The sequence below is a fragment of the Pelodiscus sinensis genome, chromosome 5, assembly GCF_049634645.1.
Source record: "Pelodiscus sinensis isolate JC-2024 chromosome 5, ASM4963464v1, whole genome shotgun sequence".
Taxonomy (NCBI): domain Eukaryota; kingdom Metazoa; phylum Chordata; order Testudines; family Trionychidae; genus Pelodiscus; species Pelodiscus sinensis.
The window spans coordinates 28,459,635-28,475,654 of record NC_134715.1 but is presented as its reverse complement, the minus strand read 5'-3'; the positions used below and the strand labels follow the sequence as shown (position 1 = coordinate 28,475,654).

Sequence of the window (16,020 nt, the reverse complement as noted above, 5' to 3'; positions counted from 1 at the left end):
GCGGTTGTGGAACAGATTCTGTCACTGAGTAACACTAAAGTAGTTCCACTGATATCAGAAGGATTATTTCCAGAGTCAGGTACTGTTTTGCATGGCTACAGGTAGCAAAATCTGCCTCTGCCAGAGGGAAGAAGCTTACCCAGAGAATACTGGTTATTGTTGCATAGTACAGTGGGGATTCAAACACCAAAAGTTAAAGAAGCAGGAAGGTCGGTGGCAGCAGTACCTAAAGAAGCAACGTTTTATGAGGCTGAGCTATAGCACCAAGTGATCAAGCCAGGTGTCTGCCTTATTGCTCATCTCCATTCACAAAACAGTAAACAAAAGGGTCAAAGAGGAGATAGTTACATTCCCATCTGTAACCAGTCACGAGAGTTGTTTTGATACCTCTGCAAGGGATGTTGTTGCATAACACTGATTTATTTTTAAGTTTCCCGTGGCACTGGGCAAAACCCTGCAACAGGATTTACTTGGGCAAGATTCCCACGGATATGGAAGTTCCGTCTAAGTAAGGAGTGAAGAATGTAAAACTGGGCCTTTAAATGCACTGTTCCTACACCCATTGAAATTGGTACTAAAGTGCCCACTGACTTCAGTGGTGCAGGATCAATTCCTTCCCTTGACTGTGACTCTTATTCTTTTTAAGGTAATGGGAATGAATTCTGACAGATGCTGAGTACTTGCCATGCCCATTGCAGTTATGAGGTGCTATGGTGTAACGAATGACTCACCACTTGCCTGTCTCTTTGTGACAGTGTCTGGCATTCCAAGGTCTTCTCACATAGCAGCTTTGGCCCCCACAGTGGTCAGTCCTCCAGCCACGCCATTCATAGCCTCTTCCCAGGGCAAAAGAACCATGTTGTCAATGTTCTCTGGTCCAAGATGGAAATCAGCTTTCTCTTCTTCATCGGCTGTTTGATGAGCTGTGGACAATCCCAAAATGTTCACTTTCTTTCCATCCATTATTATAGCACAATCTCCTTGGATTTCTGTTATCTTCAAAAGGACATGAATATCTTGAACATCCTTTTTGGCTTAATGACAGCTTCACATAAACAAATCTCCTACGTTGAATGTATGAGATTTAGTACCTGTCTCATAATCTTCTATTTGTTCTTAACATCACCACAGATAGTTTCACTGGAAGGTTTGGTTGAAAAAGTAGAAGATGTAAGCCCTCGAGTAAGTCAGTATTGGCCTTGAGTCCTCTTAATAGTTTAAAGTGTGACACTTGAGTGTGGAGTGGTCCTGTAAGCAAATAATGTTTCACATAAAGCTTTTTTACGTGGTCTTGTTTTAAGATGGTAAGTGGCACACTTTCTTTCATCAGTCTGTCCATTCTCTAGGATGGTATAAAGAAACCACTTTGTGCTTGATGACGTTGCAAATGAGCTAGTGCTGCATTTCAGCATAGGGGACTTGCGTTCCAATGTACGTTCTCAATTCCATGGGAAATGCATCTCTGGCAAAGACTGATATGTGAACTTAATCACCAGTGAACTTCCAGAACTTCGAAAAAGAGTCTACAATTACTACTATGGCAAAGCTTTGTGTAACAGGCTGACTTTCCAATGACCCCATTCTGTCAAGAAATAGTTTCTCCCCTAGGCAGTTGGGACAATCAACTAGTGTGAAAGAGGTTCTGTATGTTTTCTGAGACATCACTACTAGCACAAGCCTTGATGCTTGTCTGTCTCTGGGCACCAGAAGTCTTGTCTCTATCATTTTTTGGTTAGACTCATGACCGGTGCAATGTTCTTTGTGTGCCAGGTGATTTAATCATTCTCTCAGAAGTATAGACACAACAACACAGTCAACTCTCAAAATTCATCCATTTACAAGAGACAACTAATGTAATACGTGTGTATATGGTTGCTACTATTCTGGTGTCACGATTTTGTAAGGCTATGAAAGTATTTAGGTCCTGAAGTAACTTATCTTCTCTCCTAGTTCTTGCCCCTCTGAGACTATGTGGTCACTCCCTGAGATCTGGGCAATGACAATCTTTCCTTTTTTTTTTTTATTGCATCGTCTCGATAAGGTCTGGGCAGAGAAGACAGACAATCTTCAGTAGCGTTCTTGGAACTTGTAAGATGAATTGCGTGGAAATCAAGTCCATTCCTTTCATGACCCATTTGTCAATTCTTGAAGTTCCGGAAGCTCATGTGGTCAATAAAATTGAGAGGTTTCTGATCAGATATTAAGATAAATCTCCTACAATTCAGGTCCTGAAGTGCTTTGCTGCCCAGAAACATGCCAAAGCTTCTTTTTCAGTGACAGAATAGGGTTTTGTTTAATCAGTCAGGACTGTGGAAGTGAATGGAATAGTGACTTCCCATCCTTTTTTTTTTTTTTTTTTTTTTTTTGAGTAAAGACAGCACCAAGACTGTACTCACATGCGTAAGTTATGGCAATTGTTTACATCTCATAATCAAGAGGGCTAAGAGGAAGGTTGGTGGAAATGGCTTGTTTTATCTCATTAAACTGTTCTTACATGGTTCATCCCATTCAAATCGGATTTCCTTTCTTAGAAGATGACAAACTACTTTCAGAGCCAATCACCGTACAATATTTGCACAATCATAAGACAGATAAAATTTTGTCCTTTTTGTCAGGCTCTGGTGCATCATAAATGACTTTCACTAGGTCTCATTTTGGTTGTATGCTGTTCTGAAAGATTTTATGTCCTAGATATGTCATTGAATCAATATGGAATTCATATTTATTCTTGATGATGGTAAGTCTATATCATTAAAGTTTTTCTGTTACCTTTTTAGGGTGACATCACAGTTAGAGTCATATTTGCCATACACTAGAATATCATTTTGAAAGTAAGTAACACCCTCTCTCTCTCCAAAGCATCTGTAAAGGTTGTTCCCCATTCTGGCACTTCAAGTGCAGAAGGTAGGGGCCCATAAGAGACCTTAAAATACTTTCTCTCAATAGGGCTTTGCTTACAAGCTCTCCAAGGTCACAGATTCCCTGTCCTTGGGAGGTAGCTGCCACCACCATAATGGGGGGGGGGGACCCACCTTTCTTCTTGAACCCAGGAAGCAAGCACTTGGGAACTTCTTCCAGAGGGTTACTTACTCTAAGCTATTTTACCACTGGAGAGCTTGTGGGCGGGGGGGGGGGGGGGGGGAGGAGGGAGGCGAGGAAGGAAAAACTAATCTCTGATAGCTGACCTCTCAGTCTTAGGCATGCATACCTCCTATTACCTTCCAGGTCACAAGAATCAAATTATAGCCTTAAAAAAAGTGATTTTATTAACAAAACAAAAATATATACTTGGTAAGCATACTTGGTTGCTAGGTGTTTTAAAGTAACTGAGAAAAGAACAAATCAAACACAGAGAATTTCATCCCTGGGATTCATCTGGAAGCACAGTGTATATGGGGTGGGGGAGGGCATATGGACTTAGCACAGAGTCTAACCAAACAACAGACATATGGGTTGCAGAAGGAGCCAAGGCATGTGGATCCTGGAGGGTCTGTCTGCTCATCATGGCTGGGGAAGCTGGTCAGGAGGAGAAACACTGGAGAGGAGCTTCTCAGGAGCAGGGGAAGGAAAAAGAAAAGAGTCTCACATGTGCTCCCTCTTTTTATATAGTGTCTGAATGGCTCCTGTGACTGATTCACCTCATCATCAGGCAGCAGGCCCAGACTTCCCCTTATCCAGCAGGGAGCATGCCCAGACTGTGATGACTCATTGACATGTGGTCCATTGACATGTGTTCCCAATCTTCTTCAAACACACTCTCTCTCCATTCACCCAGGGGACAATGCCACTTAGGGAAAGTTACAAGCAAAGTGGCTGAGAGTTACAAAGATTACAAAGTTGCAGTTTACAGTAAATTTGAGAGTTACACAGATTACAAAATTTGACAAAGATCACAATGAGGTGCAGTTTAAAACCTTAGACCCTACAGTTTGGTGTAGCTTTGCAAATAAGTTCAGGCAGAGGCTTTTTTATGCAACACTAGCTACCTGGGTCTAACCTTTTGGTTATTGAATGCTAGGATGCTCAGAAAATACCAGCATTCCTCCCATCCACCGTAGAATCATTCTTCAGAATAGGGACACTGCAGTAGTTAACCCAAATGGTATGTGATTGAATTGGCACTAACCTTCTGATTTAATGAAAGCTATGCACTTGCAGGCTTTTTACAGTAAAGGGTATCTGGCGTTTAGCTGAGGATAAATAAAGGTTAGTAAAGACTGTTGCCTATTTCAAGGTGAGAAGTACATCACCGATGTTGGGTAGAAGATGACAATCCACAACGGTGTTGAGTTTAGAGCTCTGAAGACCACACATGCAATAGCGCCATTTGGCTTCCTGGAGAGAATGACAGAAGAAATCCATTCTGATGAGTCAACATGTTCAATCATATGTTTTGCACAGATTCAGAACCTCCTCCCGGAGGAGCTGTCTGAGTGCAACAGGTACGTTTCACACTTTATTGTGTACAGGCACCACAAATTTTTTTTAGTAGGATCTTGTGCTTGAACTTTTTTCAACATCTGTGCATTGGTGAAACTTTCCGCAAAGTCAGAGATAATTCCTGGTTGTGGTGTATCCTTAGTTTGCAGGATCGGTCCTATGCTATTTGGATCTAATATAATCTGAAGATTCCTTTGATGAGACCATCCTAAAACAGAAACTCTCTTTTGAGCTACATCAATTTTTCCCTTGAATTTTTACTCAAGGGTAGCTATAAAATGGGGATGGGTATTCTACTAAACCCTCCAGGGTATACGTCTAGAAGATGCAAGTCTGGTTGTGAGTTGGCAAATAGCAGTGTACAATTGGTTGGAAATTACTGTGCATAGTACAGGCAGTCCCCGGGTTACGTACAAGATAAGGACTGTAGGTTTGTTCTTAAGTTGAATCTGTATGTAAGTCGGAACTGACGTCCAGATTCAGCCGCTGCTGAAACTGACCGCCAGTTCTGACTTACATACAGAATCAACTTAAGAAACCCAGGCGTCCCCAAGTCAGCTGCTGCTGAAACTGATCAGCAGCTGATTCCAGGAAGCCCGGGGCAGAGCAACTCTGCCTCGGGCTTCCTGTAGTCAGCGCTGGTCAGTTTCAGCAGAAGCTGACTTGGGGACGCCTGGGGCAGAGCAGCTGGGGTGCTGCTGGGTTGCTCCAGTAGCGCCGCTCCTCGGTGCTACTGGACCAACCCAGCAGCACCCCATCTGCTCTGCCCCAGGCGTCCTGATTCAGCCACTGCTGAAACTGACCAGCAGCGGCTAAATCAGGACCTGGGGCAGAGCAGCTGGGGTGCTGCCGGGTTGGTCCAGTAGTGCCCAGAGCGGTGCTGCAGGACCAATCGGCAGCGCCCCAGCTGCTCTGCCCCAGGGTCCAAAACAAAAGCCTGGTCTGCTGGGGGGGGGGCACACTAGCTGCGTCCACCCCCCAGCAGACCAGGGACACAGGGAACAGAGCCGCAGAGGCGCGGGACCCCGCCGCGGCTGCGGCTTCAGTCCCGGTGCCTGTGGTCTGCTGGGGACGGTCCCCAGCAGATCACAGGCACCGGGACTGAAGCCACAGCCGCGGGGGGGTCCCGCGCCTCTGAGGCTTTGCCAGAGCAAAGCCTCAGAGGCGCGGGACCCCCCCGCGGCTGCCGCTTCAGTCCCGGTGCCTGTGGTCTGCTGGGGACCGTCCCCAGCAGACCACAGGCACCGGGACTGAAGCAGCAGCAGCGGCGGGGTCCCGCGCCTCTGCGGCTCTGTTCCCTGTGTCCCTGGTCTGCTGGGGGGTGGACGCAGCTAGTGCTCTGGCAAAGCCTCAGAAGCGCGGGAACCCGCCTGGTGCCCCTGGTCTGCTGGAGACGGTCTCCAGCAGACCAGGGGCACCGGAGCAGCTTACGAACGGGGCTTTCTCGCCCCGGAGCTCGCAGGTAGCAATCCGCCACCTCGACCTCCGGGGCGAGAAAGCCCCATTCGTAAGTGCGGATCCGACGTATGTTTACTGCCTGTAAAACATAATGCACTAGCACCCTCATCTCATAGGCACTGACTCGCAGTTGGCATTGTGGACTGGTGTAGTGTTCTGTCACATTCAGAATATCACTGGCATTCCGGCCACATTCATCTTCATCTGTGAGAACTCCAGATGCAACAGAAGGATGATTTCATTTCCCCAAATTAAACTAACGTAAGCAGGTTAGTTATTGGTTCCAGTAGACAAGCTTCTTGTAGACTCAAAACTTTTGAGGATAGGATAGGTCTCTGCCCTAAAGAGTTTAAGGCACCTAACTCCCCCAGAACCTGGGCATATCTGCCTGTATAGCACCTCACACACTACTGACACTTTCCAAATATGTTAATGAATAAGCATCCACATAGCAAAACCACAGATAAGGCTACAAGTGAGGAACTGGAAAAACGTCCCACAGTTGTCAGAATACTTTAAACAGAAAGTCAGCTAATCCATCCAAGAACTTTTTAAAATAAAAATTACTCAGCCCAAGCCTTCCAGAGCCACAGAAAATATTATGTCTAAAAGCAAAGAACCCATAAAAATGATGGGTACCTTATGCCTGGTACATCAGAGCTTTTTTCCAGAGAACAAGTAACATTTTTAGAACTCACTCACTCTAAAATCCACATGCAAAAACTCCTTATGCGCTGGGTTTTACTGAACTATAAACTACCTTAAAACACAACATAAATTAAAGAATTAACTATTCATAGCTCCCAGTGGGGAATCCAATAATTAATATATAGCTTAATCTACAATTTTCACTATCCTTATGCAGCTCTAACACTTTGGCCTGCAGCCCCTTTGTTTTAATTGCTCTTGCTAAAGATAGAACTCTTCTAATGCAAAATAATCTGGTGAATTCTACATCTGTATCTGGGCTAAACTGAGTGTTCACAAGAGGAAAAGAAAATAGCTGAAAGTATTGTGAAATCTGCTTGAATTATAAGAAAAAATGCTTTAAAGAAACAAAATATTATGTAGAAAATGAAATTAAATCCTATGGAGGAAAATTGTCTTCTTGGTGAACGTTTCATGGAACACCCTTTGATAACATCAAATTTTAAGGCCCAATATCAACTGGCTTGCATGCATGCCAACTGTTAAAGCCTATGTAGCATTGCTGATATTTTATACTGAGATGTAGGGATTTTTTTAAAACTTCAATAAATATTTTGTTAATTAGAAATATTGTTGGGGTGATCATCAACCCAAACATATTGATACAAACAGGAGCCTTGGCTGAGTTAGAATTGCAGAATTGAGTTCATAGATAAGAAGGCTAGATACACGGCGTGTTTAATTTCATTATCTACATAATAGTGGCACATGCACATCAGTTGGTATTAATCATCATTATTGCCTGAGGTTCAGCCATTGTAATTAGTGATTGATGGTACATAGTAAATTTAAATATTGTGGGGGAAAATACGGTCGTCTTAATTTATGTATTAAATCTCATTTTAACTCAGATAAGACTGCAGTTGTCTGATCCTTAAATTGCATAAGATGCCCATATTGTTTTCTAAAATGTTCAATCTTTTGTACAGGTTGTGTTATTTTCGATGAAATTAAGGAGACCCAGAAAGTTAACCATTATTATAGGCAATATAATGTTTTATGAACTTTCACACCATTTTTAATAATTGAGTTCACAATTGGGGTAGGCCTGGGGGACACAGGAATGCCAACGGCAGGGGAGGGAAAATAAGGAAAAAGCAGATGCCATGGAGCCTGGTGACTTAAAAGGGCCTGGGGCACCAGGTGGCACCGAGGGCAGGCTGAGGGAGGTGCAGCACTCTCCAGGTGATGCTGTGGGCTAGCTGCCTTTAGTCCTGCCCCTTCTGTCCAAGGTCCCATCCCTTTCAGAGGTCCGGAACATTTTGCCCTCCCCCCCAAACACATTGTCCAGGACCTGGCAAAGTCCGTCACCAGCCCCAGGTGGATCCCAATTATTACAACACTTCTTTTGGCTAAGATGATAAAGCTTAGCAGGATTAGATCGCTAGGCATTAAGAGACAACTGGTTCTGAAGACACTTTCAACAGTAAATGCTCTAAAGCTATCACCGATCAAGGTTTTCAGGAGTGACTGGTGATTCTGGATACCTCCATTTTTGGGTGCCCAAACTGAAATACCATAAAGGGGGTTGATTTTCAGAAAGTGAAAAGAACTTAGCTTAATTTTTCAGAGGGTTTCTTAGGTAGGGCATCCAAAAATCAAGGCACCCAGAACTACTAAATCATGTCAGGAAAGCCTGCCCAGTATGCCCCAACGGAGCATTGAGTATCTGTGTCATTTCCTAGTTACTAGCGAGGCACTAATTTATCTCTGTGGCACTCATATGGGCCCTCTGTGCAACTTGCTCCTGACTTAACTACAGTCAGCATTCAGTGGTTGCAAATTTCATAGAGGTTTCAAGTTTAAAACCATCATAACATCCACATCCCAATATTAAGTACCTGTTGAGTGTAGGAGTAAGCATTTCAGTATTGTTGCCCCTCTAAGAAATTCCCCCAACAATGGCTGATGCAAATATACATATGATTTAAATAACTATTGAACACCCAGATCTCCAGCTGAAGTCAACAGGAACTGTAGATGCTCAATACCTCTGAAAAATCAAATTAATACAATATAAGGAATCTTGTGACACTAGACTGAAGAATACAGCTCCATCTCAGTGTCTGCATTCTCACTAAATTCAGATTCTCTTTTTTTTCTCATCCCAATTTCTAAACCTTCAGTTTTTACTCAAACAAAACTCCTGTTTAAGATCTGTAGCATTTAGCCTAACATTGTCTCCAGTGTTTGTTGTATTGTTTCAGTCTCCTTCTCATCATCCTGTTTTTGTATTAAATAATTCCCCTCTTCTCCTCCCCCATTTTCCTGATCCTGAGGGAGTAATTTTGGAATATTTAATCATTCACTAGTAGGAACAGTATATTTTCTACTTAACCAAGGTCTTCTTGACAAACAATATTATTCAATGTCTATGCATGACAAGGCTGAAATAAAGGTGAAGTTTTCAGCCTTAAAAAAAAAAAAAGAAAAAAAAGCAAGACTAATATGAGTTAAAAGAAAATTTAACTGTTATTCTAAGCTGTGGAAGCTATTTATATTTCAACCACCATCAAGCTGCATGTTTATTATCTGGCTCCTAAACCATTAAGCTAAGGTATTTTGAGGAACCTCTTAAATTATAGCTCAGAATCTTACAATGCCCTTCCAATTGTACTCTGCTTTTATATTTCTTTAGCAAACAACCCTGGATACTGCTGGAATACATCTGTTACTATTAATTTATAAATCTTCATACACTAATTGAGCAAATTAATGTCAATTACTTCATCAGGAAGTAGGAGATTCAACTTCACAACAAAGTAAACCTCCAAATGTCTCATGATAAGAAAGAAAGACATTTCCCTATTATTTGCTTTAAAGACTTTCCTTGGGGAATGCTCTTTGTTACAATACAGACAATTCTGTGGCATAACCCACTGTCCCTCCCCTTCTGTTTCCAGCTGTATTTGTGAAGTGAACTTGGTCAGATGGTGTTCAGAGAATTTAAAAAAAATATAGGAGTAATGCGCTTGGAGCAAACATTCATTGCATTGCTTAACTATCTTACTAAATAAGCAGAAGACTTCCACATCCTCATGCCTTCCCTTGCACAGCTGCCCCTGGAAAGTTTCCCAAAGCCCCTCCCACCCATTTCAAAGAACCTCATCTGAAGCTACCAGCCCTCTTCTGTTAGCAATATTTTGTTACATCACAGGAAATTAATGTCATCTAAAACCCAAGTAAAAATTATTACCACTAATGACCTCAATGAATGAAGATGGTACCAAGTCCCCGTTTCCAGTAACAAGGCAGAGATTTGCAGACTTCTGCATATAAACAGAGAAATCCCAATATGAAAATATAGCTTGTGTTTCAAAAAAGGCCATGGAAAGAGGTACTTTATGAGGATCATGTGCCTGTAAAGCAAGTAGCAGATTCTGGGCACTACATAAATGGTAACACTTTCTACTATTTCAGCTTGAATTTTCAAACAGACCTAAATGTTTTCCAATTTGCAAATATTTAAGGAGCATGTAATCAGATGAAGTCCTCACCATGCAGCTGTGTTAATAGGTGTGTTGTGAGCAAGACAAGAGAAGTCATTCTTCCGCTCTACTCTGCGCTGGTTAGGCCTCGATTGGAGTATTGTGTCTAGTTCTGGGCACCACATTTCAAGAAAGATGTGGAAAAATTGGAGAGGGCCCAGAGAAGAGCAACGAGAATGATTAAAGGTCTAGAGAACATGACCTATGAGGGAAGGCTGAAGGAATTGTGCGTGTTTAGTTTAGAAAAGAGAAGATTGAGGGGGGACATGATAGCCATTTTCAGATATCTAAAAGGGTGTCATAAGGAGGAGGGAGAAAACTTGTTCATCTTGGCCTCTGAGGATACAACAAGGAGCAATGGGCTTAAACTGCAGCAAGGGAGGTTTTGGTTGGAAATTAGGAAAAAGTTCCTAACTGTCAGGGTGGTCAAACACTGGAATAAATTGCTCAGGGAGGTTGTGGAATCCCCATCTCTGGAGATATTTAAGAGTAGGTTAGATAAATGTCTATCAGGGATGGTCTAGACAGTATTTGGTCCTGCCATGTAGGCAGGGGACTGGACTCAATGACCTCTCGAGGTCCCTTCCAGTCCTAGTATTCTATGATTCTATGCTCTAAAAACACTGCACAAACAGTGAATTATTGTCCTCTTCACAGGGCTTGCCTTTTTTATCATATTAAGAAAAATAAACCATAATCTTCAGCCTAAACATTCACCTCACCTGAGTGTCTGGATTTGTCACTTACTCTGCACCCCTTAGAGAATGAGCTCAATACCCTTTTTATGCACCTGGGTTGGATTAATAGAACTCACTTGATATTGTGAGTCAGCAAAAATAATTCTGTATCTCAGCGAACAGTCCTAGTACTTGATATCAGCCTAAGTCAACAAAATTAGCTCCTGTGAGAGAGTTTATTTGAACAAACCATACCATTTCTTATACGTTTTGTATGAAGGTTAAAGAACAAAACAGAAGAAGAGCTGTACTTTGGAAAATAAGATAAAAGAGAACAAAGGGGAAAGTTTAGCTTGCCCCTGACATGGGAATTCTATGTTGTTAAACCTGCAATCTGTTTGTTTCTTAAATGAGACAATATTGCACAGCTTGACTCTCATCTCTCTGACACAGAAATAATTCTGGGGAACTCCCTGGAGTTCAAAATTATTTTTAAAGATTTCATAAGTTCTAGGCCAAAAACATCTTAATCTAAAGAAAATTTCTCAAGTAAAAATACTCATTTCAGATTGCCCCTTAAAAGCCCACAAAGCCCACTTCATCTCATGGGACTCTGGTTAAGAAAAAGCAGCACTTTATGAACAGTCATTCTGAGTTTAGAACACTGATGGATTCCCAGAATGGAAAAGCTGGATGTGACTGTTGCAAACAATAATAATTAATAAATAATAATTATACAATATCCTAATCTGATATGTACTATCCCTGATCACTTCCAAAATACTATTGACCTTTGATACTGCTGATAGATATATAACTGAAGTGCTCTTTTACTTTAAATAACATTGTTTCTTTTATAAAGACTCTAATGACAGCTGAATTTGGGGAAAAAATCTTTGTTTATTTCATTCTATATTTCTTATTTAAAAAAACACATTTATAAAGACCAAATTATGGGTCAAATACAGAAGTTATTTTGTGATCCTTACTCAAAAAACCTCCCATTTTCTTAAATAAGAATTTTGTTCGAAGATGGAGTCAAAACTTCAGGATTTTAGTCCCTTTTAGTAAGTTACTTGAAACACCATAAGAAATCATGCATTTGTAGAGAGTTCCAGCAACTGCAGTACACTATGAGCATCAAGTTAACCACCCAAATGGGAGAACATCATTTTATGTACCAGACATCCCACTGATAAAACACTTTGGCGCTATGTGTAAGAGCAACTTCCTCATTATCTGAGTTCAAACCATTTGCAGCTAAAATCAAAGGTTTGGGAACTGCATGGCTAAAGATTGAGATACAGCCTGTCAACTCTAGGACACTCATTCGAATCTGGACCCTGTCAGCAGTGACTGAAAGCAGTTCCAATCTGATGCCAGCTTAGAAAATTATGGGAAACAGACAGCACAGTCACAGTCCAGAGCCCAGTAAATAGGTTTTGCCATTACACTTAGCACCAGTTAGTCCCTAAGGAAAGAGGCCCAGGACTAACCACCCCTCTTACCTCTCAAAGTGGTCCTTTTAAATCAAGAATAGTGATCATTGATGGGCTCTGGATGAGCGGTTGTACAGCCATTGTCCATGGTGTACCTGACCTGTGGATAAAGGAAGCATTTGGGTTAGGTTACAGCGCTGTTATCCTGGTAATGGGAGGCTGTCATCATTGCAGCTGGCATTAACATTCATTTGAGATCTAAGATAACAGCTGGATTAGCATCATGCTTGTTGTCATCATCTGGCATTACTGTCAGAATGGATCTGTTAGTAACACTCTTGTGTTTAGGCAAGAAATGCTGGTCTTGTACCCAGTGCTATTTAAAAAAATAAAAGCATTAGAGAGATACTTGCATTGTTAAAGGAACCATGCTTAAAACAGAGATCCTTTCTGATTTTCTATGATAGTCATCCAAATCCATTATTTATGGGCTTTCCAATGGGGTTCCTGACTGTAGGTTCTAATAATGGAGTACATGAGCACCTCAAGTACGCCAATGAAATTATCCAGACAAATCCCCTTTTGGGAGGGAATATTCCTGATTCCAAAGAGTAAGGTGCCCACTTTAAGGCACTTTGGATGATTTTCAGAGGTGCTGAACACCCACAACTCCTACTGAAATGAGTCAATGGGAATTGCTCAGCACCTTTAAGTGTCTTTCATTGGGCATCCAACAATTGAAAGCTTTCAAAGATCTTTGAAGTTTTGCTTTGGATTGGAAGCATTGTATAAAAGTTTTGCTGCTTGTGATTGTGTAACTAAGGCTGGCCAGTTTAGCAGGACCCATTGTGCTGAAATTATTGAGGGAAATCAAATGATGAATTATACTTTATAAGTGCAAAGCATTAATTAGTTATTTTTAATCTTTTAATCACTCTTTATTTAATCCAAGCCGCCTGTCTTTTGGAGTTTCGCATGATCAAAAACTTGAGGATTGTTTAGCCTATACACTAAATTTCCACATAAATCAGTATGTTATCTAAATACAGTGGTGAATAAAGACTCCGGAAGCATAGCCATTCAATCAGGTTTTAAAAAAAACAATATAAAGAAAACTTCAACTGATAGTTTAGAATCTAACAACCCAGTTTCTTTTTTTCTTTTCTTTTCTTTTTAATCCCTGTGGGGCAATGACAGCAAACATAAAATATAGGAAAAGCAGAGACAGCTTTCTCTCAGAATGCTGACAGTTTATAAAGTGGCATGTTTACAGAGAAACAAACACCAACGTGTGAAAATTAATGTTTTAATAGTTCTCTCAATCCAACACTGAAGCTATATACTGCAAACACAGCTCACAGTTAGTAATAAAAATACAAGAATGTACCAAAATACACAAAAAGTTCTGTATCAGCAATGTCTTTTAAATCTGTTCCTTAGACACTATGTTCAGTCTGTCTAGCTGGTTTTATAAAGTATTAATGGGGTGCTGATAATGTTTCCACTGTGAATTCTGCACTAGGCTTTTGCCTTTCAGAGGATAGCAACAGGCACTATCTCATGCTTGTCTATAAATATTTTCCCTTGATAAGAATACATTATTGTATGTTTTGACACTCCACGGCATGTTTCTAAACATTACAGGTAACCTGCCAAAACTCCCTCCCTCATGGCAGATTAAATTTTGAGGGGGAAGGAGTGGTGTTGTTTTTTTTGTTATGTGTGTGTTTGTGTAATGAAGTACTTCTCTCCTCTGCTGACAAATGTGGCAGCGAGTCAGAGCAAAGCTCACTCATCGGTTCTGATTGTCAAACATCTGGAGAAAAGTGCAAGACCCATTTTGCGCTCAATTTTTTTTTTTATAGTTGAAGCCATTTGGCATGATAATTATACACCTGAGAGTTTCCTTAGGAAAATAATTGCAAAACCTCCACGCACAAAAATTGTGGGAGAAAAAAATAACTCTTCCCCTCGGATTTCTTCTGTTTTACCCCATGTGCTCAACGCTCCCTCCTCTCTGTGCGCGTCTCAGTCAGTCTGCTCAAGGTTGGACGGCGTCCAGGGCTTGATTTTTATTTTCAATGCACATTTCAGATCCAACTCCACAAACTCTTTGATCTTTCTTTCTGTCTCCTTACCCGGAAGAGAACCCTCGCCTGCTCAGCTGGGAGCGCTGCGCACACGTGGAAAGCCTGGCGCGTCTCCATGTTCTTGCCAAATTTAGTCACACAAAGGGGCCAGGAGGGGGATTGCGGGGGGGAAGGGAGAGGATGAAAGAAGCAGCCGCCGGGACATCAAAGGGAGCAGCCGCCCCGCCCCTGTGCTCCCTCTACCCCGCCTTCTGCCTATTTAAGGGGAGGCGGTGGGCTCTTCTCACGCAACGCCGCCTGCTCCCCCCTTTCGCAGCGGCCCCTCTCTGTGTCGCTCGCTGCTTCCCAGAGCGTTACCGTGATCTATCTCCCCCCCCCCCCCCCCCGTGTTGAATGGAAGCAAATTAGAAAGCTGGGTTTTGAATGTACATTTGTAGACAGGGGCTGAAAGGTGGTGAGCTCCCGGCTGGGCGTCAACTTTCTTCACAAACTTACTCCGGGCGAACTTTCTACTTGGAGAACTTAAAAAAATATATTGGGTGTGGGGGGTAGATTTTTAGTTTCCACCCTCCTTGGCATCAGTCCCCCATATTTTCTCTTACTCCGCGGTCTCGCATGTTCTTTACTATTTGTGTCTGTTGAGAAGATATCTCGTTATCTTTTGATAGAGGATTTACAGACCCGGTCGATTTAGTCATATCCTGATGTCAGACCTTGGCTAATACCCCCTCTCTCCTGCCTGTGGGGCTTATCCCACTGGTCCATCCGCCGGTGTTTATTCAGCTCCGTTACTGATTATGTGTGTTTCCTATCATTATCTCTTCCCCCCCCCCCCGTTACTGATTATGTGTGTTTCCTATCATTATCTCTTCCCCCCCCCCCCCCGCCCAGGCGATTTGAGCATGATTATGTGGGGCGATAAGCTCACTTTCTTTCCACCACCTTTCCCCCCTCCCAAAAAAAAAAAAGTTCAGAGGATCTAGCGAGTTGCACCATGATTGGTCAAACAATGAATTGGCTCCTTCCTTCACTTGCATCAACTCTTGCGATCAAATCCGCAAGAATATTGTGTCTGGCTGCGGGTGGGGGGGGAGGAGTACGGAGAGAGTGGGGCTACTGGGAAATACAGCCTATTTGCTTAGTTCGGGGAGGGGGCCTTTTTTCCACCTGACTTGTTCTGTCCCAGTGTTTGCAACCTTTCTGTTTTCTCTTTCCCCTCTGCCCCTCCCCCTCTATTTTAACTCTACATCCCCGCTTTTGTTTGCAATCGACTTAGATTTTTTTTTTGCCTCCCCTTGCATTTTCGCCCTCCCGTCCTAGGAATTGAAACTACCGACAGCTTTGTGTTGTCTCCAGTCAAGTCTGGCGTTGGAGTTGAGGTTTCCTGAGTTTATCCTCTTGTCATAAATCACTACGCTCCCCCCACCAGCACCTCCCTACTGCCTTTAAAATGCTCCTACCAAAAAAAAAAAAAACTGCTATGGGAAAACCTCCAGCCCACATGAAGGGGAGTGGGGAAACTGGACGGGGTTGCGGGGGAGCCCTTTAACAAGGGATGCGGCTCCGTTCCTTTAATTAAACACACAGTTTATTTTTGTGCAGACTAATTTGGCGGGGAACTTGCTGTTCGGATTTTACCTACCCTACCGCCTCTGGCTATAAGGAGAAGGGCATCTCTGTAACGCGGTAGAAGCGTGTACATGCCATCACTTTTTCATCA

General features: G+C 42.3%; 1 long non-coding RNA gene across 1 annotated transcript; it reads right to left on the bottom strand.

Moving 5' to 3' along the window:
* Positions 1-3,256: 3,256 nt before the first annotated feature.
* Positions 3,257-14,335, bottom strand: LOC106731710 (uncharacterized). Its single transcript, XR_012903798.1, has 3 exons — positions 14,202-14,335; positions 12,280-12,370; positions 3,257-4,335 (listed from the first exon to the last, which is right to left on the bottom strand). It is a non-coding gene; the product is annotated as an uncharacterized LOC106731710 (long non-coding RNA).
* Positions 14,336-16,020: the final 1,685 nt, after the last annotated feature.